The sequence below is a fragment of the Leucopleurus acutus genome, assembly GCF_964270905.1.
Source record: "Leucopleurus acutus genome assembly, chromosome: 16".
In the NCBI taxonomy this organism is placed as follows: Eukaryota; Metazoa; Chordata; class Mammalia; order Artiodactyla; family Delphinidae; genus Leucopleurus; species Leucopleurus acutus.
In genome coordinates this window covers 73,856,377-73,882,097 of record NC_139158.1, presented here as the reverse complement: position 1 = coordinate 73,882,097, position 25,721 = coordinate 73,856,377, and the positions used below count along the sequence as shown (strand labels likewise).

The 25,721-nt window shown below is 47.8% G+C and overlaps 1 pseudogene across 1 annotated transcript; it reads left to right on the top strand.

Annotated features, from left to right (window-relative positions):
* The first annotated feature begins 20,933 nt into the window (after positions 1-20,933).
* LOC309972917 (protein FAM161A-like) lies at positions 20,934-25,502 on the top strand (annotated as a pseudogene). Its single transcript has 3 exons — positions 20,934-21,364; positions 21,584-21,678; positions 25,465-25,502. The product of its transcript is annotated as a protein FAM161A-like (transcript).
* The last annotated feature ends 219 nt before the right edge of the window (positions 25,503-25,721 follow it).

The window sequence follows — 25,721 nt, the reverse complement described above, 5'->3', positions numbered from 1 at the left end:
TCAATATTTTTTTCCAACTATTTACTTCAGTATTCTGGAAAAAAGCCATCCCACTCCTGGGCATGTATCAGGAGAAAACTACAATTCGAAAAGATACATGCAGCCCTATGTTCATAGCAGCATTATTAACAATAGCCGAGACATGCAAGAAACCTACATGTCCATCGACAGATGAATGGATAAAGATGTGGTGCATATATACAATGGAATATTACTCAGCCACAAAAAAGAATGAAATAATGTCGTTTGCAGCCACACGTATGGACCTAGAGATTATCATACTAAGTCAGAAAAAGACAAATACCATACGACATCACCTATATGTGGAATCTAAAATATGACACAAATGAACTTATCTATGAAACAGAAACAGACTCACAGACATAGAGAACCCACTTGTGGTTGCCAAGGGGGAGGGGGACGGGGTGGGGGAGGGATGGATTGGGAGTTTGGGATTAGCAGATGAAAACTATTGTATATAGAATGGATAAATAACAAGGTCCTACTGTATAGCACAAGGAACTATATTTAATATCCTGTGATAAACCATAATGGAAAAGAATATGAAAAATAATGCATTTATATGTATAACAATCATATTGCTGTACAGCAGAAATTAACACAACATATAAATAAACTATACTTCAGTAAAATAAATTTTTAAAATATTCTGGAAAAAAATGACCATTAAAGAATACATAAAATTCTATATACAGAGGCATACCTTTTCTTCGGCCACAGGCTCCAATATAGTTCAGTGTGGCACTGCCAGATCCTGTCTGTAAAATTGATATTTTGTTCATCATGAACTGTTTTTAGCGTTAATTTGGAAATTTAGAACTACTGCATTAAAATATGATTTCTCTTGGTTACTGAGTTCTTTTTGGTGTCCTCTTAAATTTTGTGCCTGATTTGAGTGGCTTGATGGCCTCACCCTAGTCCCAGCCTGGGTAGAGCCTATTCCTGCAACACCACCTCCAGGACCTGAAACTACAGGAAATCTCACCGCAGGGCACAAAGATGTGCATTCAGTGGTGTTTGCTGTAACACTGGGGAACCAGCCCCAAAGCCCCTCCCACAGGACTGCTTCAATCCGTGATGGTCCATCATAAGATGGCATATTCTACAGCTGTTAAAAGAATATGATTGCTTTGACTTTTGTGGAACAGAAAAACATCTAAGAACTATTAAGATAAAAACTTACAAAACAGTATCTACAATAAAGCTAATACTTCTATTTGCACTGTTTGAAATGTTTTGTGTGCATTAGCTTAATTAATGTCACAGCCTTCCTACAAGGTTATAGATGAAGAAATGGGCCCAGAGAAGTTAAGTAATTTTCCTAGGGACATACAGCAAGGGAACAACAGAGTCAGGTTTTTTGAATGCAGTCTGCCCCCAGAGTCCCAGATTTTAACCACTAAGTTAAATCAAATCTCATTTGATTTCAGAGTCTATGTACAGATAATGTAGAAAAAAATCATGGACCCAAACAGAAAACTGTTACTAGTGGTTATTTCAGAGAGAGGTGAAAGGGTAGGATACTTTAGCTTTGAACCTTATATAGTTTGATAAAGTGTGAATTCTTAACAATAAGTATGTGTTATTTTTATAATAAGAAATAAGAAAAAATATTAAGTACTTATTGTGTCTTATGCTGGACACTTTCAATCCACTGTCTCATTTAACGCTTGCAATAGTCCTGTTATTATTCCATTCTACAGATGAGAAAACTGATGTTGGAAAAGGTGAAGTGATCTCACTAAGCTTGCAGAGCTCCAGAGTGACGGAGGCAGGATCCAGCCTTGGATCCCCAAAGCAGAATTACACTGAACATATTGCTTTGTGACCTGCGTTTCTTCTCTAGCATATTTTTTCACGGCTGCATGTCAGTGCTTTGCAGAAACCACAGCACATTTTCGAATCAATCCCCTATTGTTGGGCATTTAGGTTACCAACAGGGACTCACTCTTTGCAGCGAGGGGGACTGGGGAGGCCACTCGGGCGGGGGGCGGAAGGCGTGGCGACGTGAAGGGACGAGGGCTTGGCTTCGTCCCACAGCTCAATGCCATTTTCTCGGTGGCCCCTTCCCCAGATTTCAAGCTTTGCGAGGAATCACCGTGCGAGGAGGGCCCTCACCCCCGCTTTCGTCCCGCCTCCCGGTCCCTGGAGGGTCCTCCGGTGCCTGTTGCCGCGGGCGGCACCATCTGCGCCGCGCAGGTGTGCCCGGCCCCCTGCCCAACCTGGGGGCTGCGAACACTGGGCCGATTGTGGGCCCCCGCGAGCCCGGCGGGCAGCTGCGCCCGGGCTGCCATCTGTGTGCGCCGGGCCGCCGGGAGAGGCCGGGGGCGGCGCGCGGAGGGGCCGTCGGGACGCGCCCTCGCCGGGCCCCATTCACGCGTTGCCAAGGCCTAATTGATGAGAAATGGTCCCGAGCAGGTGCGAACCTGTCTCCGGAGGCGGCGAGGCGGAGGGCCGGGGCCCGGGGAGGGGCGGCTGCTTAGTGGGAGCGCAGCTGTCGAGGGTCATTACCGTGGCGGTCTCCCCCGGGTATTCCAGCCTGGGGGCGGGGTGCGGGTGGAGAGAGAGCGCGCAGGGGGAAAGGTGGTGGGCTCGGGGGCGGGGAGGAGAACCGCAACTGCTTTGTCGCACCCAGAGTCTCCTCCTTAGCTCTGTGACCTCGCTCATTGTAGGAGACTGAAGCCAGGTGGGACTAGCCTCGAACCCAACGACACCCAGCAAGTGGTAGCTCCCCAGGGACTCCTAGTCCAGTGCTGTCCACAAGGGACCCTCAGTGATGTTGAGTGACCCCCTCCACTTCCATTTTTATTGCTACACCAGGTATGTCCCGGACAGGCTGAAGCATGGTTTTGAAATTCCATCCTATTTTAAGTAGCTATTGACCACCCAGCACAAGCAACCCCCATCCCAACCCCCATGCCCCACCCCCCAGCCAAATACCAATCAAGGTACAATCAAACTGGGCTTTTCCTAAGATGCTTATGGGACTGATTTGTACATTTATAGTTACTTAGGGCCCTGCAGACAGGGTGGCCAGTAATGTGGTCAAGGGTCCAATTGGATGGTGAACCTCTCCTCTATAGGAGGCGAGCCTCTGCTTGCCATCAGCTGCTTGCTCCTTGGTCCCTGGGACTCAGAGGAGAGCTCATTTAGATGTAATTTCTAAAGGCCCAACGCAAGGCCCTCCTTAGCAGTGCAACTGGCCTGGCCAATAAGGGGGTCCTCCTGGTCCCATCCCCCACCTCTCTGACACCTCCTCACTCAGCTGCCCCAAAGCCAGTTGATTGGAACCCACATTCTCAGCGTCAGACACTCTGCCAAGTTTTCACCTGCAGTAGCATCACCCTGCGGCAGCCAGAGAGACCTTTTCAAAATCAGAGCTTGTTTCTTGTGGCTGAAAGCCCTCCATTAATTTCCTATTGAACAAGAATACGATTTTGATCCCTACCATGGCCTACGGGCCCAAGTGGTCTGCTCCAGGACACCTCTCTGCCCTCATTTCATACTCTGTTTCCCTCTATGCGCTGATCCTGCAGTGTTGGGGCAGCATTCCACACTAAAGTGCCTACTATGTGCCAGGCACTGCTCTAGGCTCTTGGGAGCAAAACAAACACACACCCCATTTCCCCCTGTATTACCTGGCCCAAGTTACCCCCCTTTTCCATACCTCGGTTTTCTCAACTGTAAAATGGGATGATAATAAAAATTCCTTCCTTGCAGAGTTGCTGTGAGGATTAATTAACCTGGGCTTAGAGACCCCGTGGTACAAAGCTAGAGTTTCCTACCTGTGAGTTCTAATAAGTTGAGTGTGTATTAAGAAAAAAACAGAAGAGGCATGTCAAACCCCTTCATGGATATGAATTTTAAAAAATAAATCCATTTGAAGAAAAAATATTAAGTGAATAGTAAAACATTAATTAAGTGGTTTGTGGACATGAAAATCTTCACAGAAGCTGAGAATATGATTGAAGTTTGGGCAACTCTGCTGTGTTGGAGAAAAACCTGTCTCCCGAGCATTTGCTTTCAGAGGCTTCACCAGTGGGTGATGGACGGATGTGCTGAAATCAAGCTGAGCCTAAAGCAGAGTGGTGATGGTGGGGTTTCAGTCCTGAGCAGGTGGCCTTTCCTTTTCAGTGAAATCCCTGAGGCCCAGGCCTGTTCTCCTAAGGCCATGGCTGGTGAGGATATTGGTGAGGACTAGCCTGTAGTAGGTTGAGTAGTGACTCCCCCAAAAGATCTGTCCAAATCCTAACCATGGTACCTATGAATGGGATCTTATTTGGGATAAAGGTCTTTGCAGGTATCGTTACTGTAAAGAACTCAAGATGAGGTCATCCTGGATTAGGTTTGGCCCTAAATCCAAAGACAGGTGTCCTTATAAGAGGCAGAACAGAAGACACACAGAGACTCAGGGAAGGGCAGGTGAAGACAGAGGCAGAGATTGAAGGGATGCTGCCCAAAGCCAGTGCATGCCGGGAGCCACCGGAAGCTGGGAGAGGCAGGGAAGGACTCTCCCCTAGAGTCTTCGGACCAAGTGTGGACCCGCCAACTCCTTGATTTCGGATTTCTGGCTTCCAGGACTGTGGCTGAAAAAATTTTTATTGTTTTAAGACACCAAGCTTGTGGTAATTTGTTACAGTGACCCTAGGAAACAAATACACGCCTCATCACACACAAAAAGCCCCATTTGCTTTCTCTCTCTCTTTGGAACTCTGGCCTGGCCAGGACTCTGTGGGGCTTAGAGAGGGGAAGCTCAGAACATGGACCCCCTTGGAGGCAGATTTCCAGTGAAGTAAATGAAGCTTACACTTCAGGGCCCGTCACTCACCTGGGCACCTTCTAAAACCCTGGGAAGAACCCTAACACCGTGTTCACGGAGCCACATTTTTGTGAAATCTGCAAAAGTATGCTATTTTAGCTACTACCCCTTAAGACCACCTTGTTGGGGCAGCATGTTAGTGGTCTGACCAAAGGGAAGTTTGGTTGGGATTGCATTCAGTTGGCCCCATGAGATATTTTATGTGGCTCACAGATATCTTTGTGCTTGTTTAAGTGATTGCTTGTCCACCAGGTGTGAGAATGGCTTCCCAGAAAAATCCTCTCGCTCACGGTGGCCCCAGAGACATCGTCACAACACAAGGATGGATGGCATTGACAGACTGGTTGATGGGAGTCATCAGTTAGAGGGTATTTGAGGTTAGTCACTGTGCTTGGAAAACTTGAAATGCCTTGAAATGTTTTAACTCATGTAGGAAAGAAACTTGATAGTGTTTTCTCCAAATTTGACAACCATCCTACAAAGGTATGTGTCATGGGCTGAGTTATGTCCTCCCCAAATTCCTGTGTTAAAGTTCTAACCCCCAGTACCTCAGAATGTGACTGTATTTGGAGATAGGGTCTTTAAGGAGGTAATTAAGTTAAGATGTAGTCATTAGGGTGGGTCCTAATCCAATATGACTGGTGTCCTTATAAGAGGTGGAGGTTAGGACACTGACAGGCACAGAGGAAAGACCATGTGCAGATACAGGGAGAAGACGGCCATCTGCAAGGCAAGGAGATAGGCCTCAGAAGAAACCAGCCCTGCCGACACCTTGATCTCAGACTTCCAGCCTTCAGAGCTGCGAGAAAATTAATTTCTGTTGTTTAATCACCTAGTCTCTGCTACTTTGTTATGACAGCCCTAGAAAATTAACCCAGTATGTGACATTACCGATCACAGCTTACCAAGCCAAAAGAAACTTTTCTAAAAACTGTCCATTGATTTTTTTTTTTCTGATCAACTTTTCTGGAGGAAAGGATGAGTTACCTTTCTCTTCTCTCTGTAGAAAGTGCTATTTATAAGACGAGATGATCAAGAGGTCTGTGGTCAAAAAGGGGAAATAGTGATCAACTTTTTCTCCTACATGAGCTAGAACATTTCAAGTTTTCTTGTGAAGTGACTAATCTTAATGGTCGCTGATTGATAATTCTCAAAGTGTGCCAGGAAGTTAATTAATAAAAATATCGATTTTTTCCCCCCTGGATTTTGTGGTTTGTGTCAGCTTTTTAAAAAGTAATTGTCATTTCTTTTTTTCTAAATATTTTTTTGTTCAAGATTTTGTATTAGTAGTTTTGTCTTCTCCTTAAAGAGGGCCCCTCAGATAGTATAAGTTTCAGGCCCAAGACTTTATCTGTCCCAACCCCTCCCCTCCCCATTCAGCCCCAGTGGGTCAATATGTTGGGGCCCCTCAGAGGGGCCCTTGTAGCCTTCAACTGCTCCAAGTCTCTCCCATTTGGGCCCTGCTTTCCCGGGAGGTGAGTGCTGAGTGCAGAAGGGAAAGATGTATAATGGATGAGATTCCAAGCATGGCTGGGCTAAAGAGGTCAATTAATTATTAAATATAGACCCGGTGGGGAGAAATTTCATTATGGGGTCATTTAATTAAGTGGCGGGCCAGAGGGACATTCCAAGATGGGATTTCAAAGGCGCTTATATTTTCTGAGTTTGGTTCTGGACCAAGTCTGAGTGTGTGAAGAAACAGGGACTGGCTCTTAAACCTGGAACATTTGTGTGAATCCATCCCCCCCACACACCCCCTCCCCTCATTTCCTCTCTTCCTTTCATCTGTCCTTCCTTTTTTTTTCTGCCTCCTCCCTCCCTCCCTCCCAGCTTTTCCTTCCTTCACTAGTTTGATTGTATTTATTGAACATCTGCCATGAGCCATTGTTCTAAACATCGGGGCTATGGTGGTGAAAAAACAGCTTCATTGTACTGGGGGAGACGAATAGTAACCAAGTAAAGGAATCAATAAACGGGAAGGCATCCCATAGGTGGGATGGCTGAGCCACGCTGGAAAGCAGGGTGATGGGAGAGCATCTGGTTAGGCTTGTCAAGGAGGTCCCTCTGAGGAGTCACTATCTGAGCTGAGTCCTGAAGCATGACAAGGAAATGGTGAGGTGACGATTGGGCAATAGAACACTTCAGGCATAAGGAACAGGAAGTGCAAAGGCCCTGAGGCAGGACAAGCTGGTGTGCTCCAGGAACAGCCAGGACGCTGGAGTAGCTGGAACAGAGTGTGTGTGGGAAAGCAGGGAAGGTATGAGCTTCAAGAGTGGGCAGGGGCCTAATAGATAATTGATGGACGAGGATTTTTATTTTTCAATAAGCGCTGGGGTAAACTCTCTACCACTCACTGTCTTAGGGCACTTTTCAGCTGTATGTGATAGAAATCCAGCTCAAGTTATCTTATTAGAAACAGGAGACTTAACTGGATCATCTAGCTGAAAAAAAAAAAAACAAACCAGGGGAAAGTGGGTTTAGGCATGGCTGAATCCAGTAGCCCAGAAGATGATGATATAATGAATTTTTGATTCTTTGTCTCTCTGTCAGCTGTTTCTCTTTTCAAGCAGGCTTTCCCCATGTCATGGCAAAGGTGGCTTCCAGCAGTTCCACGTTTTAATCCCCAAGCTTAGAAACCTCAGAAGAAACAGAGCACCTCTTCCTAAAAATTTCCATCTAATATCCTGGGTTAAAATTTTATGAAATGGCGTGGGTCAATTGGCCGTTGCCCAACCAATCATTGTGGCCAGGAGTGTAGAATACTCCGATTGGCCAGGACTTGGATCAGGCTAGAGATGCAGCCTCATAGACTAGAAGCAGGGGAGGGATGGATTTCCCAGATGATAACTGGGGTTCTAGAGCCAGAAGAAGGAATGGATTCTGGGCAGACATAACCAACAGTGGTCCACTACATTTCTTAGTCAGTCGCTTTTTCTTTGCCGGCAAAAGTCTGTTGCTTTGAAATCCATCAGGAGGAATTATCCCATCTTGACAATGGGCATGCATGAGCTATGAGCATTGACATAAATCCTGGTCACATGGGATTAGCAGGCACGAGTTTTGCGTCAGAAAGGCAGCATGGAAAAACTAGGAAGCGCTCCGGCCCTGGGGGCCCAACAAAACGGAATTCAAGGGGAAGAGCTTTGAAGAGGACAAAGGGGGAAATTGCATGTGAACAAGAGGGAAAGACCCACCAAAAAAGAACCTTGAATTTTGGTGTACCTAACCGTGGAAACTCAAAATGAAAAGGTAATAAAGAATGGGTAAAGCAAAAATGTTCTGGTGGGAGGGTCGTCTGATCCAGCCTTTCTAAAGAGCTGACAGGGGCTGCCGAGTCCAGTTGAGTATATGCAAAAATATAGGACCCAGGCGTTCTTCTCCCAGGTGTCAATCCAAGACAAATTCTCACGAAGGTCATTAAAGGACATCATTCCAGCATTAGTGGTGCTGGTGAGGAGAGATTACCTGGGCGTTCATCCCGGGGAAGTAGATGGATAAAAGGTGGAGGCACTCTCGCAGTTCTGAGCAATGGACGAGGCATGTGCACTACACCGTGAACGGATTCTGAGAAGCTAGTCCCAGTGTGCAGTGCGAGAATTAAGAGGTACACAGCACCGACCACTTACAGAAGGTAAAGTCATATACGTACCCAAAATGCGACAATTAGTAGATGAGCACGTGCAGACCAAAGGGACGTCGCGAACTTTAACCAGAAGTGGATTAAAGTGGCATTTTAGAAAATGAGTGTCAAATAGCTGTGATTTTTGTCAATGCCAGTTTTCTTGCATCATGATTATTGGAAAATTCAAAAAGAGAGAGCTCCGAAGCTTCCAGTGTATGGCGGGTCTCTTCCATCCTGTCTATTCAGTGCTGCGTCCTGTGTTGGGGAAGGACAGGCAACCGGGCAGAGGATGGTTCTCATGTGCTACTTTTCCAAGCAAGTTCTAGAAGCTGGTGTTTCCATGCACCCTGGCCTTGTCTCAAGTCAGACCATCCCTGAAGTCCACCCGGATACCCCAGGAAGGACGTTCGTCAGTTCTGCCAGTCTGGAGAGTGTGGGCTCTGTCCAGGCTTCCGTGGGTCCAGTGGGGCTTTGTTTCCAGTCCTGTACTTTCTAAATTACAAAACCAATACATATTCCTTATGAAAAACAAGCAAACACCCTTATCTTACCTCGTGCGGGCAGTGACTATTGATGGCTTAGTGGTCACTTCCAAAATAATTCTCTGGGTAATTTTAGTTTTTATAACTAAGGCGATCATACCCTGTGTGTCTGCAGGATCTTGCAGGAAACAGATCACATTCAGTCTGGGTCACAGAGGGGAGCGCAATGAATGAGATATTTACAAAGGTGTGGGGGGCAGGGAAAGCCATGTAGAACGATGCTGTGCACCTGGGGTACCAGCCATGGGGAGCCTTTACCTCTCCAGGCCAGAAGGGATGCAGGGAGGGAGGAGCCACCAGAACCATGATGTGATGTGTGGAGAGAGACTGTAATGCCTGGCAGGGAGCAAAAGGGGATAAAGACCCTGCCCTCACTCTGCTTCTGTGCTCTCATCTCCTGCTGGGGCTTCCCTCTGGTTGAACCCAGAGGAAGCCAGGGGAGAGGGGAGCCCCCGGATTCACCCCCAAGGGTCATCCTCCATGGGTAGCACGTGAGAAGCATCCTGCAGGGGCAACAAAGGAGACCCACGTGACCTGCCTCCACAGACCTCCTCCTTCTGTCAGCTTGCATGGGAGGGGGCCATGGGCTCTGCAATTTCTCAGCAAGACCCCCTCCTCCCCTCCCCGACACACCCACTGCTCACCTTTATCTGCCTCGAGACCATCAAAACTAATCTTTGACTCCCATTTCCATCAGTTACCCCAGGAAGCCCAGACCCTGATCACCCTCTCTTCCCAGGACCCTTATCCCCACGTGACTTTGTAGACGAGGCAGATCCCTGACCCCTTCCTGTTTTATTTTTCCTCATAGCACTTGTCCCCATCTGCCGTATTCTTTCTTTGACTTAGTTTTTTGTTTGTCTTCCTCAACTCGTGCACATATTTTTGTCCTCTTTGCTCCCCATTATATCCCAAATATTTAGCACGTGCCTGACAAGTGCCTCAAGAAACAGCAAAGCGTCCAAGCACTTCTGTGTCTTTTAAATTGGCGCAGAGTATTTCGTCATACTGGGAGAACTGTGGTACATGTAGCCATTCCCTTAAAAAGCAGTTTTTAGGTAAGTTCCAGTTTTTCCCCAGGACTGACAATACAACAGGAAACACCCCTCCCATTGCAGTTTGCCTCACACTTGTGTGACAATTTCGGAAGCATAGCATCAGAGAGGTTGCGCTTTGGGGCAGATGCTGTGCAGTTTTGAGTTCACAAAGAAAAAGAACTGGGCTTTTCTTGGTGCTTAGTACCGTTTTGAGGCAGAGACAGAATTCTCCGTCCACTGAGTATCCAGCGTTTACTGGATAGACAGTAAAGGTGAGGACAGAGCTGTATCTAGTCCAGGCTTTGTCCTTGATGAGCTTGGAGTCTAGTTGAGAACGTAGGGCATTCCCAGGGCATTATCTTCCCTTCTGAGCAGGCTCCCAGACAGCCAGGACTGGGGGGATTCAGAGAGGGCAGGAGTTCTGGGGGCTGGGGACATCGGGAGAACTCTCTGGTGAAAGGGCCACTAATGGGCTTCGTTAATCAATTCAACAATAATTTACTGAGCATCTACTATGTGCCAGGTACCATTCTAAGCACTTGGGAAAACAGTGTCAAAAGAGTTAGAAATGGCTTTTGTTCTCACAGAAGGGACAGTCTACTGAAGGGAGGGAAGTAGTCACCAAGGAAAGAAATCAACAGAGGGGAAGTTATGAAGGAAATAGAATGGGATGATGTCATGGTAACTGATGGAGTAGGCTGGCTGTGTAGACTGGGATGCTCAGGAAGTCTTTCAGGATGTGGCATTGGAGCAAAGATATGAATGACATGGAGTGAGCCATGGCAAGAAAAGTCTGAGGACAGAGCATTCCTGGGTGAGGAAGGACATCCTCTATGGTTGTGAGGTAGGACTCGGTTTGCAGTGATTAGGGAGCAGACCAGAGCTCACGTGGCTGGAGCAGAGGCCCCCAGGGAACCAATCATGCAGGGCTTGCAAGTCATTGCCAGGAAGTTGGATTTTATTCTAAATGCAATAATTAGTCACTGGTAGATTTGAGGTAAGGTAGGGAGCTGACCTGATTTCTTTTTAAAAAGATCTTTCTGGCTGCTGTATGGAGACTGGCTTAAAACGGGGGGCAAGAATAGAAGGAAGAAGACCAATGAGGTGGCAACTGCAGTAATTTAGAGATGATGGTGGTTTGGACCAGAGTGATGGCTATGGAGGTGCTGGGAATTGGATGGGTTTGGGAAATAAGCTTTATTAAGAGCCAATAGGGTTTACTGATGGAAAGGATGAGAGAAGGAAAGGATAAACTTGCGATTGGGGGACTCAGAATGGGTTGGATGTTGGGGCCATCCACAGATTTGGGGGTGTAGGCAAAAGAGGGTGAAATCAAGAAATCAGTTTGCTTTGCCTCTGCCCCGAGTTGAGAAGCGTTGTCTACAGCTTCCCAAATCTTTTCCTACATGAGCATCTTCACCCAGACTTATCTTCCAACAAAGCCTTGGGAGGTTGAGTCTGGACAGAGAGCTCCCCTGAGCCTTTTTTTGGATTTTGAAGATGGTTCACCAAGTTGCTTCTGGGGGTGAAACTGACAAGGTCAGGTGCACAAATGCTGTAAATAATAGAAGAGACGCATTCGGAATGACAGGCATAACCAAACCAGAAAATCCTCATTTCTAACAAGATACATTAAGTATCTGTTTTTCGTCTCCACCCCCAAAGATGTGCACAGCTGTCTGGCATTTGTGCATGGGCTCAGGCTGCTTAACTCCCACTTTCCTGAGGTCAGGCCTCTTTGGTGAACTTGGATGTTTGTGCCACTGCTGCCAGAAGCTTAGATCTGTCCAGCCAGTAAGAGACTTCTGGCGGGAAGAAGGGGAGTTTCATTGAGGCGACATTGGAAGAGGTGTCTGAGTGATCTGGGTTCAAAGGCGAACCTAGGATCCGACGCGATCTGATGGGGGACAGTAAGCTTCCTTTCTCCAGCAAGCAGAGGAAGTGGGGTGAAGTTGGCAGAGGTGGAGTTCTGGGTGGGCAATAACTGGAGGAAGAGCAAGGCATTTTTTACTTGTTTGTTGGTAGGAACAATAAGAAGTCAAAAATGAAATTATTTTCAGTGATGGTTACTTCTGATTGACTTGACTATCCAACAGCCATTCCCCCTTCTTTTTTACTCATATACCCTGATTCTTTTTCCCAGAAACAGGGTCCAGTCCCAGAGGGTGAGTCAATTGATCCAAGCCAATCACAGCAACTCAGTCTTCCTTGGACAGTTGGACTAGGTGTGGACATGTGACCCAGGGTGTGTCACTGGCTATATAATGAAAGATTTTCCAGAGAGAGAGAGAGAGAGAGAGAAGAGAGATTTGTTTCTCTTTGGAATGATGAGTGTGATGCTCGGAGCCATGGCAATCATATTATAACCAGGAGGGGAAACCCTGGAGAATCACAGAGGCACAGATTCAAAGTGCTGCCATTGTTGAACTGTTGAACAAACTCTGAAACAATTTAGACTCTGAAACTTCCATTTAGACCAGAGTTTCTCAACCTCAGTGCTCAATACCCATTTTGGAGCAGATAATTCTTTGTTGTGGAGAGCTGTCCTGTGCCTTAGAGAATGTTTAGCAGCATTCTTGGTCTCCATCAACTAGATGCCAGTAGCACCCACATCTCCATCATGACAATAAAAAAAAGTCTGATTGAGCATGACTGCTCCTGAAATCTTGTTAAAATTATATGTCTTGAGTACTTAAGCCATTGCTGATTGGGAATTTTGGTTCTTGCAGCCTAGACTGCAAATCAGACACAGTCCTTGCTTTCATGTAGCACACAGTCTGGTAGTGGAGATAGAATCATTCATTCCTTCATGTTTTTGTTCATGTGTTTATTTATTTAGACAGATATTAACTGAGCACCAACTATGCTCCGTGCACTGTTCTAGGGGCGGGGATATTGCAGGGAACAGAGCCACGTTTGACCTCTCAAGAATCTGACGTTCCAGTGAGGCAGATGATAAACAGAGCATGAACAATTGGGCAAGTGGTGATATCAGCGATGAAGGAACAAAGTGGGGTGGAGACGTGGAAGGCGCCATGGACGGGATGCTGCTTCATGTTCGTACTGACAGTCAGATGGATCCAATGAAGTAATTCTCAAACAAATCATTTGTCTCTCTCAGAGGCTTCATAATGCTAGAAAAACTTTATCCTGCCCAGTAAAACTTCGCCACGTGGACCCCAAAAAGCCCCACTGTCAAGATTTCTTTGGGAGATGCAAAGGCAAACGCGTATCTTGTGACAGCACTTTCAGTTTCAAATATATCATTTAAATGAATGTGAAAAAAACAAAACACTGGTCCTGCTGAGCGTGTGCTAGTCAGAAGACAAGCGAGCTTTTTTCCATGCCCCTCCTCCTCTCTGCCGCTCCCTCAGAATACTTCATGAGGGGCTTCCCTGGTGGCGCAGTGGTTGAGGGTCCGCCTGCCGATGCAGGGGACACGGGTTAGTGACCCGGTCCGGGAGGATCCCACATGCCGCGCAGCGGCTGGGCCCGTGAGCCATGGCCGCTGAGCCTGCGCGTCCGGAGCCTGTGCTCCGCAACGGGAGAGGCCACAACAGTGGGAGACCCACGTAACACACACACACACACAAAAACCTTCATGAAAGGCTGTATTTGACAAAGCTGTCCAATAAAAGCATTACAAAACAAAACAAAACAAAACACAAAACACAAAACTTTTTCCCTCTGCCTAAAATGCTGTCCCTTCAAGTTATTCCATAGGGTTCAGCTTCAGTGTGACCTATTCAGGGAGATCCCTGCATCTCGCCCCCGCCCCCGCCCCATCCCAGGTCTCCACTTTACACTCAGAGACCCTTAGTCTCCTTAGAGCCTGTGCCACAGTTGAAATTAAACAGTGACGTTTGGGATGATCTGTTTCTTTCTCAGTTCCCTTCCCAGACTACCAGCTCCATCAGGCCAAGAACTGTGTCTGTTTATATCATCACTCTATCGCCAAGGTTTTATATATTGTAGGTATTCAGGCTTATGAAATTAATGAATGACTACATTTTTCTATTCATTCATTTACTCACCTAGCAGACACTATCAGCCCCCCCACCTTCCACCTGTGTCCATTTGGTCTTTATTCAGTGCACCCCAGAATGACTTTCCAGGTGCCAACACCTGCATTCTTTGCCTGAGGGCTTTCACGAGCCACTATGATGAGTTCTGCCCTGCAGGTGGTAGGTAGGAGGTACCAAGGAATTAACGCCCCCTCCTCTCCTGGGAGCAACCCTCAACTAATGACTGATTGGAGTTTGGGAATGACTCCAGCTTGCTCCCTCCCTGGGGGAGGGTAACTAAGGTGTGCGTTCTCCATGGTTACCCCAAGCATCCTAATGGGATTAAGCTCCAATTGCCCACCGTGGAAACCTGCTTGATACCACCCGCCACGGGGTCTGTCTTCCTTCCCGTGTCACCTCCCCACTCCCTTAGTGGTGTTTCCCATTCTTCCCAAATACTCTTCTCGCACTTGAATCCCTGTCTCAGTGTCTGCTTCTGTGGAGACCCAACCAAAGACACTCAGAGATTCCAAGCACCAACTTGGGGCCAGAGCTGGCTCTGGTCTCCAGGAACAGAATGACCGGGTTCTGTCAAAATGACCGTTTCCTCTGATCGGAATGGACCGCAGACCATGAACAAGCACATCAGTAGATCATCAGGTAATGCTGATGCCACGAAGGGTTAAACAGAGCCATGATTTAGAAAGTGTCTGGAGGGGGAAGGCTGTCTTAGACCCGGTGGTCAAGCAAGGTTTTTCCGAGATGACATCTGGGGTAGAGCTGGAGAATGAGGAGAAGCCAGCCACGGGAAGCTCTGAAGGAGAGGTGTTCTGGGCACAGAACACAACTAATGCAAAGGCTGGGGTTGGCATGGGAAGGGGAGAAGGGAAAGATGGGCACGTTGGAGGAGCAGAAAAGAGTGAGTGTGATGGGGCCCACGATCAAGCAAAAGAGGTAAGAAATTAGGTCAGTGAGGTTGCAGTGGCCAAAATGAATGCACGAATGAATGAATGAATGAGCGGATGACCTAGAGCTAGAGAAATTGGAGAGGAGGCCGTCTGGGGCAGATCTATCCAGCCCCTGAAGGGAGAGGGGAAGTCCCCTGTCTAGGACGGTGGCAGGAACCGTCAGAAATGTTGCAGCTGGACCAGAAATGCTGCTTATTACTTTAATAACCACTTGGAGGTCGGGAGGCGAAGGAAGGGAGCCAGACAAGGTAAGGAGGGAGGGAGGGGGCGCGCAACTGCAGGGCCTCGGAATCTGACAGCATCTGTCACCAGGAAATCACATGTAATTACCCCAAGGGATAAAAATCTGGTTGGGGAAGCACTTAGGGCCGAGCAGAGGGGTGAGTGGGACGGACGTCTGGCCTGTCACGGTCCGCTTCCTTGTAGGCGGGGGAGAGGCCGCCCCCCTGGGAGGGAGACTCCCTGGAGGCTCCTGCAGCCCTGTGTGCTGGGGGCTCACCGCTCCCAGAGGCAGGGGGTGGATCTCAGGAAGTGCCGCTTGTTGAATGAAGCTGTTGTGGATTTGTGGGGAAGCCAGCTCACTCCCACCACTGAACGCCCACTACTGGAGCCCCGCCTTTGGACTTGAACTCGCTACAGAGTCCGGATGAATACACAACCCGTGATACCCCGAAGAGCTAAGCACATTGGCACCTGCTAAAACCTTCATCCACATGCTTGGTCAGTTGCCAGTGGAACCCATGAGGGGAGGGGCCACAGGACAGGTATATCTTGATATGTCAAAGGCAGGTAACTAGTGGCGCCACAAACTTGTTGTAAGAGGAAGAATGTGATTCAAACGGACCTAAACAAATAAGGAATGTATTGGTACTTGGAGGGGTTTTATTATTGTGGTAAAGTACACATAACATAAATTTAACCTTTCTAATGATTTTTAAAGTGTACAATTCAGTGGCTTTCAGTACCCTTTCACAGTGTTGTGCAACCATCACTATTTATTTCCAGAACCTTTTTATCATTCCAAAGGAGAAACTCTGTACCCCTTCAACAATAGCTTCCCATTCCCCCAAGAATGTATTGAGTTTTATAACTAAAAAACCCGGGGAGGGGGTGCTGGCTTCAGGCACAGCAAGTGCCCAAATGACTTCAGTCTCCATGCTGCCTCCCCTGGGTTGATTCTGAGATGGAATTTCCCTTTGGGAAGTCAAGCTCAAGCCTGACACCCTCACGATGCCAAATCCCGAGACAGAGAGAAACAAATTCCTCTGACAGTTGCTCAAGCAGGAGCCGTAGGAGTCCCTTGTATTGGCCTGTCTAGCTTGGCTGAAGTCATGTTGCTATGAACTGCATATTTGTGCCTTGCTTAAATTTGTATGTTAAAGCCCTGGTGTCCAATGTGATGTTATTAGGAGGTGGGGCCTTTGGGGAGGTAATTAGGTCATGAGGGTGGAGCCCTCATGGATGGGATTAGTGCTCTTATAAGAAGAGGCACGAGAGAGCTTGCTTCCTCTCTTATTACTCTGCCACGTGAGGACATGATGAGAAGACAGCTGTCAGCGAACTAGGAAGAGGGCTCTTACTAGACACTGGATCTGTTGGCACCTTGATCTTGGACTTCCCTACTTCCACAGCTGTGACAAATAAATGCTTGTTGTTTCAGCCACCCTGTCTATGGCGTCTTGTTATAGCAGCCCAGCAGACTAAGACACATGTGATCGCCCTGAACCAATCACTGTGGCCAGGAGCACTGATTGCTTGGTTGGCTTGTGGACTTCCAGTGGGGGAGAAGGTGTCTTCCCGGAGGAAAATCAGGGTTATGTTATTCGGGGAAAGCACGCTGGTCGGCAAAAATCATAGATGCTTGCCACACCCTGTGCATCGAGCCATCCTTCTGGCCTGAGCAGATGACTCAAGCCAGGGCAGTGAGTGCCATCCCAGGATTCTTGCCGCGTGAATATGAACTCGGGTTGCTGAGCTAACTGAAAGCCCAAGACCACTCGAGGCCACCAGACCAAGAGGGCCACCTGGGTCTGAAGCCAACGCAAAGGAGAACAAAGCTGAGGGGCGGAGAGGGGCTGTTCCTGACAACACAAGTAAGTCCCCGGGCCCAGCCAAGCTTAAAGCCAGTCTGGTTCTGGATGTTATCGTTACGTGAGCCAACAAATCTGCTTTTTTGGCTTAAGCCAGTTTGAAGTCTTATACTTTTGTCACTTGTTATCCGAAGACGATTAATGCTAGTTCATGACCACAAATCATTTAAGAAGCATGAAGTTAGATGATTGTTAAACTCCCCTCCCGCCAAACCTTCTAAAAAACTTCCTTTCCAAAATTTGACAACAAAGAATTTTACGCGATCTGGGATAGCTTGTCAAGCCAGTGAAATTTTCCTATAGTCACCAACTCACTGTTCACCTTTGGCTGCCCCTCTTCTCCCTCTTCCTGGTCTGTCCTTCTGCCCCACCCTAGGGAGGGAGGATTGGGAGTGCTGGGGGATGACAGTGGTGGTCACAGCCGGAGACTCTGATAAGGTGACATTTGAGCAAAGCCAGGAGAAGGTGAGGGAGGGAGCCATGTGGGATTCTGGAGGACGAGTATTCCAGGGAGAAAACACAGCAAGTGCAAAGGTCCTGAGGCAAGCATGAGCTCGCTGTGTTCAAGAAGCCTGGTGTGGATGGAAGAGAGAGTGAGGGGGTAGAGTGGTACAAGGTGAGTTCAGAGAGAAAATGAGGGAGAGGGCAGACTGTGTGGGAAGCTGGATATTATTTTTAATATTAACATGATGTTCAGGGTTCTGTTTTTGGTCTCACCAATTTTTTTCTATCTTTATTGGAATATAATTGACATATAACATTGTGTAAGTTTAAGGTGTACAGTCTGATGATTTGATCACGTATATGTTGTGACATGCTTACCAAAATAAGGTTAATTAACACATCTTTCATCCTACGTAATTCCCATTTTGTTGTTTTATGGTGAGAACGTTCAAGCTCTACTCTCTTAGCAGCTTTCAAGGATGCAATACACTGGTGTTGACCCCAGTCCCCATGTTGTAACCTTCACACACATTCTCCATCACACACTCACACACCCAAACTCCCACAGGCCCACATACACCCTTCAGACCTGCACCCACATTGACCTATGGACACTTAAGCACACACACTCCCACATGCACACGTACATCCTTTGCCTGGACACACGTACTCCAACACACTCACCCACATTCTGACATGCATTCATGCACACAAGCACGCACACCCAATCGCAAACATGCATGTGCACTCACGTGTGCTCATTTCTACTCACATCTACACGCTCACCAGCAACAGCCTACCCACACACGTCTCCACTCACACACAGCCCTGATCCCCCTCACGCCCGCCTGACACTCCCGTACACATCTCCCTGCTGACCACTCACACGGTCACTCACAGGCATCCTGCACAGATGCAAACACACCAGCGGCCTCATTCTCATCCCCTCGCCACCATCTCCCCCAACCCCTCATTTTTCGCTCATTGGGATTCATCAATCATGGGGTCAAGACAGACATTTGAAAATCATCCTGCTGTTACATTATGTCAGGGAAAGCTGGGGGCGGGGGAAGTTTATTAAATTTGGAAGAGTTGCTTCTCTGGGGAAACTCTGAAAAAGAAAGGAAAAAAAGAACCCTCGACTGATGATGGAAAGGCGAGCTCAGAGCGGGGGATTACGGGGATCAGACCAGATCATCTCAGTGCTTTCGTTAACCCCAGAGTTTATTTTTTCCCTCTCCTTCTTGACAAGTTCACGGGAGACTGACAGCCACAGCCGACGGCTGCCAACCCGGCCTCTCGAAGCGGAGTCCCTGGTGAAGCCCCCTAGGGGCTGTGGCTGGGGGAGACCTGGGTTCTTGTCAGCTCTGCCAGTGTGGCGGTTGAACAGTGTTCCTCCGCATTTGTGTCCACCCGGACCCTCAGAATGTGGTCCAATTTAGAAATAGAGTCTTTACGGATGTGATTATTTAAGGGTCTCGAGATAAACTCACCCTGGAGCCACGTGAAGACAGAGGCAGAGCTTGGAGGGATGCAGCTACAAGCCAGGGAATGCTGGGGCCCCCAGAAGCTGAAGAGGCAAGGAGGATCCTCCCCGAGAGCCTTCGGGGGGAGCACAGCCCCTGCCGACACTTTGATTTCATATTCTGGCCTCCAGAACCGTGAGAGAATCAATTTCTTTGTTTTACGCCACCAAGTCTCTGACTTGTTCCAGCAGCCGAAGGACACTGTATAGACTTTAATTGATCTCATGGCTTGATCAGGTCCCTCGCTCTGCTGGTCCTCAATTAGCTCATCTGTAAAGTGGGATGCCCTTGAACTCGATCTATTCAACAAATGTGTGTTGGGCATCTCTTAGGTGCCCAGCATTGGATATATTGCAGGAAGCCAAATAGACAGGAACCCCTGCCCCCATGAAGCTGACATCCCAGAGGGTGGGAGGAAGGTAACATACGTGATAATAAGTAAAATACTGTGTATGTCAGGACGTGCAAAATCCTCTGGGAAAACATAAAGTGAGGAAGGGGAGCAGAAGCGTTGGTGGAAGGTGGGGGTCTGTATTGTCAAGAAAGGCCTTACCGGGGCTTCCCCAGTGGCGCAGTGGTTGAGAGTCCGCCTGCCGATGCAGGGGACGCGGGTTCGTGCCCCGGTCCGGGAAGATCCCACATGCCGCGGAGCGGCTGGGCCCGAGAGCCATGGCCGCTGAGCCTGCGCCTCCGGAGCCTGTGCTCCTCAATGGAAGAGGCCACAACAGTGAGAGGCTCGCGTACCGCAAAAAAATAAAAATAAAAAAGAAAGGCCTTACTGATAAACTGTGTTCCAGATGGAAGGCATAGTAAATGCAAAGGCCCTGGGGCAGGAGCAAGCCCTCTGTGCTCAAGAAACAGTAGTGAGGGTAGAACAGAGTGAAAGCAAGGGAAAGTGGCTAAATGCTTTCTAAGTCCCCTTCCAGGGCTAGGTTTCTAGAAGCCTTTGTTTCCACCTGGCTGATATAGCCCAACCTGGAATGTGTATGTCATGGGAAATTCACACAAATTACAGGGAATTTGTAAGTTTGGCTTCTCTCAGGGAGGTAGGACTGGTGAGAGTGCACAGGGCTCTTTCTTGTAGCCCGCACAAAACTTGATTCCACCATCTGGGCAGTAATAAGGGAGGAGGGCAGAAGGTCAGCCTAAAAGGTGACCTCTATGGCTGGACCAGACCTCAGGCTGGATCATGCAGTGAGAGGGGATCCTCTATTGCTCTTTGTCCCCAAAGCTAATTCTCCTCTCTGGCTTCTTTCCCTTCCGAGTCACATTTAAGGATGGAAAGTACTTAATTCTCCTGGACCCCAGAGCACACTGAGAATCCCTTGTATAAAGACAAGGATGCTGGCTTTGGCATCAAGCGGGCCTGGGGCCAAATCCCCAACCAGGATGGCTGTGGTTCAGCGTTCAGCTCCCCTACTTGCTGGGTACACGACCCTGGGTATTTAACCTCTCTGTACCTCCGTTTCCTTTTCTGCTATTGGGGTAGTAGTGATGGTTGCGGCCTCCTGTCCAGGGTTGTTGTGAGGCTTAACTAGGGCTCCGTGTTGTTAAGCTGAATGACTATTCCTGCCTTTGTTGTTGTTGAGCCCTCTCTAGTGGTCATCCTTTGGCAGTGAGGGGATGTGAGGAAAGACAACCAGAGCGCATGAGACGTGCTCCCAGCTCTCAGGCCCTTTGTATCAGACATGCGGCATCACAGAGAGACGGTCACCTGCTCCTGACTCTAGGGACGTAGGGTGGGGGAGGGCAGGCACTGGGGCAGTCCAGGAGCGCCGTTGGGGGCGGTCAACTCTCCCAAGGTGCGAGTCTGATCTGATGGGTTATTTAAATATTTTTACATCAAGAAAGTATTAGCTAATGACCTATGCTAAGGAGCTCATCAACAACATGTGGACAAACTTCTCTGTTGAAGATTATACTCAGTTTGAAGATGCCGACTTGCCAGCACTTGAAAAAAAAAAAAAGAAGCCAAAAGAATGGGTGCCAAAGATTACAGTACCTGAGCCTTTTCAAATGATGATTAGAGAGCAGAAGAAAAGAGAACATGAAATCTAAATCAGATATTGAAATGGCACGCAAACTGCTCAAAAACAAGAAGAATCAGAGTGTAAGAAAAACTTCCGAGCCAACCCAGTTCCTGCGTTCGCGTTTCTCCTCCTTTATCATGATACAGTCAAGCAAAATGAAGAACGGAGGAGGTGTACGAAGGAGAAAAACGAAGAAGCTCTTTTGGCCTCGCAAAAGCCGTTTAAGTTTATTGCAAGGGAGGAACAGAAGCGAGCAATTTGGGAAAAGCAGCTGAAAGACTTTTTTTTTTTTTTTTGCGGTACGCGGGCCTCTCACTGTTGTGGCCTCTCCCGTTGCGGAGCACAGGCTCCGGACGCGCAGGCTCAGCGGCCATGGCTCACGGGCCCAGCCGCTCCACGGCATGTGGGATCTTCCCGGACCGGGGCACGTACCCGCGTCCCCTGCATCGGCAGGCGGACTCTCAACCACTGCGCCACCAGGGAAGCCCTGAAAGACTTTTTTAAGTCTAAAAAGAAAACAAACCGATTTAAAGCCAGACCTATACCTCGATCTACTTATGGTTCAACTATCAATGGCAAGTTAACAGAAGAAGAGCTCTGTAGAAACATTAGGACGCAGCAGAGAACCCAAGACTTTTTACAGAATTCATCCCCTCTGCCTTGGAGTCCAGCTCGCAGAAGTTATGCTACAAGGAAGCCCAAGTGTCCTGAACAGGCTGAAACGTCCAAGTGTAAACACAACGTTAGGTGCCAGGCTGCTGATTCTGAAGACTGTCCTGAGACATATCGGAAACATCATTCAGAACAGAAGCGTCCAAAAGCCCTGACAGTCTGTGAACCATCTGACCTTCATGCAGCCTCACGTGCATCTACTAAAAGAGAGAAAATCTTGTCAGATATTGAAGCAGGTGAAGAAAATTTAAAAGAAACATGTTGGCCTTATCTGTCTCCAAGGTGCAGGTCACCCGTAAGAAGTACAATTGCAAAGTCTGTGCCTTGTAGCTTCAACCCTCCCATGCCCACGGTGTCCTCCAGGGGAAGAGAACAAGCCACAAGAAAGAGTGAAAAGGAAAGGATGAGAGACTACCGACGAGAACTAGAAGAAAGAAAAGAAAAATTAAAAAACAGGCCGCTGCCGTTTGAAAGAGTTGCTCAGAAAAATGCAAGAATGACAGCAGAAAAGCATTATTCTAACACCTTAAAAGCGCTAGGAATATCTGATGAGTTTGTTTCAGAGAAAGGCCAAAGTGGAAAAATATTTGAGTACTTCAGCCATCAGAAGATGAAAAGTTTCACTGAAGATAAAGAAAGCTTTAATGAAGAAGAAAAAATAGAAGAGAGAGAGAGTGGGGAAGAAAATTATCTTACTGATACCAACAGCCAAGATTCTTACAAGGAAACAGGTGAAGCTGATGAAGAGAGTGGAGAAGAGAACTGTGTTGACGAATAAAACTGAATCAGTCAGCAGGGCCTCCTCTCTGTGCCCCTGCTGTTGTTGGCAGCATCGGGGGTCAGGAGCTGCGCTTGTGGTGTTAAGGACATCTATGGGAATCCGTCTGATATGTGCAGGTCTCTTGAGCAAAGTCCTCATGTAGCCTGAAAAGGCCGAATCCAGCTGATGGGTGATTTGGTCAGTTGGAGTCAAGCTTTGTCTATTCAGTTTTTAAAATCACTACCTATGGTCTGTTTGCAACTTTGATCTTCTATTTTTTTTTTTTCTTTTTGTGGTATGTGGGCCTCTCAGTATTGTAGGCTCTCCCGTTGTGGAGCACAGGCTCCGGACGCACAGGCTCAGCAGCCATGGCTCACGGGCCCAGCCGCTCCGCGGCATGTGGGATCTTCCCGGACCGGGGCCCGAACCTGCGTCCCCTGCATCAGCAGGTGGACTCTCAACCACTGCGCCACCAGGGAAGCCCCCTTACTTCTATTTTTAAAAAGTGTTTGAGAATCACAGCTGTCACAAACTGATTAGGTATAAAAATATACATTATTTCATCATTTTGGGTGGAAAAAATTGCTTAGCATTGAGAGCAGAGGGGAGTATTGGCCTTTGGTGAATTGTTTGAAAAAAACGTTCTGGAAAGCATGAATCAATACATATTTTAAAACTGTAAAAAAAAAAGGAATATATTAGCACAGTGGTTGTTCAAGAAAGATTGACTGAGCACCATGTGAGTGCCAGGCCCCGATCTAAGTGCTGGAGACAAAGCAGCGAACAAGACGCAGTCCCTGTGTGGCACGTACAGCCTAGCTTGGAGAGGAGACGTGGAAAAATAAGTGAATACACAGACAATGAAATACACCATCTAATAGCAGGTAGAGAAGTGCTATGAAAAAAAGATGAAACAATTTAAGAGATAGAAGAATGAGATGGGGAAGAGGCAGGCGTTCTACGCAGGACAGGGAAAGCATCGCTGGGGAATGACATCCATTCCCCATTTATGACATTTATTTATCCAAATAAAGCAAGCCAGCCTTGGAGCCGGTTAAGGAAAGGGCTCTCCAGGCGGTGGAACCAGCAGCTGCAAAGGCCTGGAGGCAGGGCGATCCCTGTCCCGTTGGAGGAACGGCAAGCAGACCGAGTGTCGCTGGAGCTCAGTGGGTGATGGGCAGTGTGGCAGGAAATGAGGCCTGAGAGAGAAAGAGTTGGGGCCAGCTCAGGTATTTAAATGGAAGAGTGAGTGAAGAGGTATTTAAATGGTGATTTTGAACAGCAATCTTTAAAATCATTACCAATAGAGCCATTTCTGGGGCCGCCTTTCCAACCCCCAGTATGGTGTCTTCCTTTCTGGGCTCTGATACTTCTCTCTGGCCCCCTCCATCCATAACTAGCCCCCTGCCCCTCACCCCCAGCTCCTTCCACAATTCTCTCTCCCACACTGGCTGGCTTTGGCAGAGACTCAGACCTCCAGCTCAGCCTGGTCAGCAGGAAGTCACCCTCGGCTCTGATTCTGAGTAGAATCCTAACCCCCGGGGCTGGGTATTTCCTTTGGTCGGATGAATAAACTCAAGGGAAGGGGGCTGTAGAGACCACTGAGGGAAGAGATCAACGGGGTCTTGTGAGCAGGGCAGGGTGAAGGAGTACCCCAAACTTCTCCACCAGAAAGAAATTGGGGTGATAAAGATGCCTCTTTGGGTTCTAAATCCGCCATGTCTCTTCCCCCAGGACCTTCCTCCCTCCTTCAGGTCACCGGGACCCCGAGGCCAGGGGACATCTGGAGTCCATTAGAATGGCATCAATCCCACACGGGGATGTTTTGACTGGACCCTTGGATGGATTTCTTGTACATTAACAGTGTTTATTTTCCAATAAAGATTCTGAAGTCAAGATTGCTGCCCTGGCCTCTTCTAAGGCGGGAGAGGAGCCGGAAAGCCTGCCCTGCTGACCCAAGGGTCCTTGGGTCTTCCAATGAGGATGGTGGAAGCTTCGAGATGGGGTATATCACCTTGTAGGTGGTCAGAACCCAAGACTGAGCCCAACCCTCTCATGATACGTGGTCTCTGTTGTAGCTATTCAGCGGTGCCCCTGCAACACAAACAGTCACAGACAATACAGAAACCAATCAACAGGGCTGTGTGTCGATAAAGCTTTATTTGTAAAAACAGAGGGGCCACAGTTTGCTGACCTCTGCCCTGTGGTATCCCTATGCTTCCCAAAAGATCTGGGGCACGGTATGTGATCAATAAGTATTTGTGATCAATAAATATTTGCTGATTTTGATGAATGATTCTTGCTGTTCAGGAGCTGTGAGACCTTGAGCAAGTCACTGCCTCTTTCTGAGTCTCCATTTCCTCATTTGTAGAACAAAGAGGTTGTACCAGGTGAGTTGTGATAGTCTATGAGAGTAAACCCACGGTATTTCTGCATTATTTTCTTATCTTAAAAAAGTGTCGTGTGTGTGCATATTCTGCAGGGATTTATACATTTTCTTGGTGCCCTTCTTTGATCAACTTCCTATCACTATTTCTTTATCTAAAAGGTCTGGTCATAAATTACTGTGGGCCTCTGACCTTCACAGTTCACAAGGGGACAACTGAGCCACCTTCCTGGCCTCTGGTCTATCTTCCACAGCGATGTATTATCAGGACTTCTAGTCATAAGTGACAAAAACGTAAGTGACTGAAGCATAAAGAAAATTTATTGGCTCATGAAACTAAAAAGGCCATGTATAATATGGCTTCTAGCACATTCCAGCATGAAACTGTGAGGAGTCTGAGATCTCTACATTCAAACCTGGCCTTCCAGACATATTTGTCAAGGTAGGAGGAAAAAAAAAAATGCTTAGCTTTGTTTATACCTTTTCCATATTAAGCATGGGGTATGTGGGCCTCCATTTATACTCTTGTCCTGGGGCCCACAGATGAGCTGAAACTGGATGAGCCGGCCCTTGGCCACTGAGGATGGCCCGAGAAAGGCTGCTCATGGCTCTGGCTGGGGGCCGGGCAGCAGGTGGCTTAGCAGCGCTCTCTAAAAAGGGACTCAAAAGAAAGTCTAAGTTTCGGGGTTATTGTGAGAAGCGAGTGAGATAACGTGTACAAGTGGGCTTTGAGAAATCCTATACAACGTCAGGAACTATTATTATTACTGGAAGTGATTAGAGGCGGACGTGGTTTCATC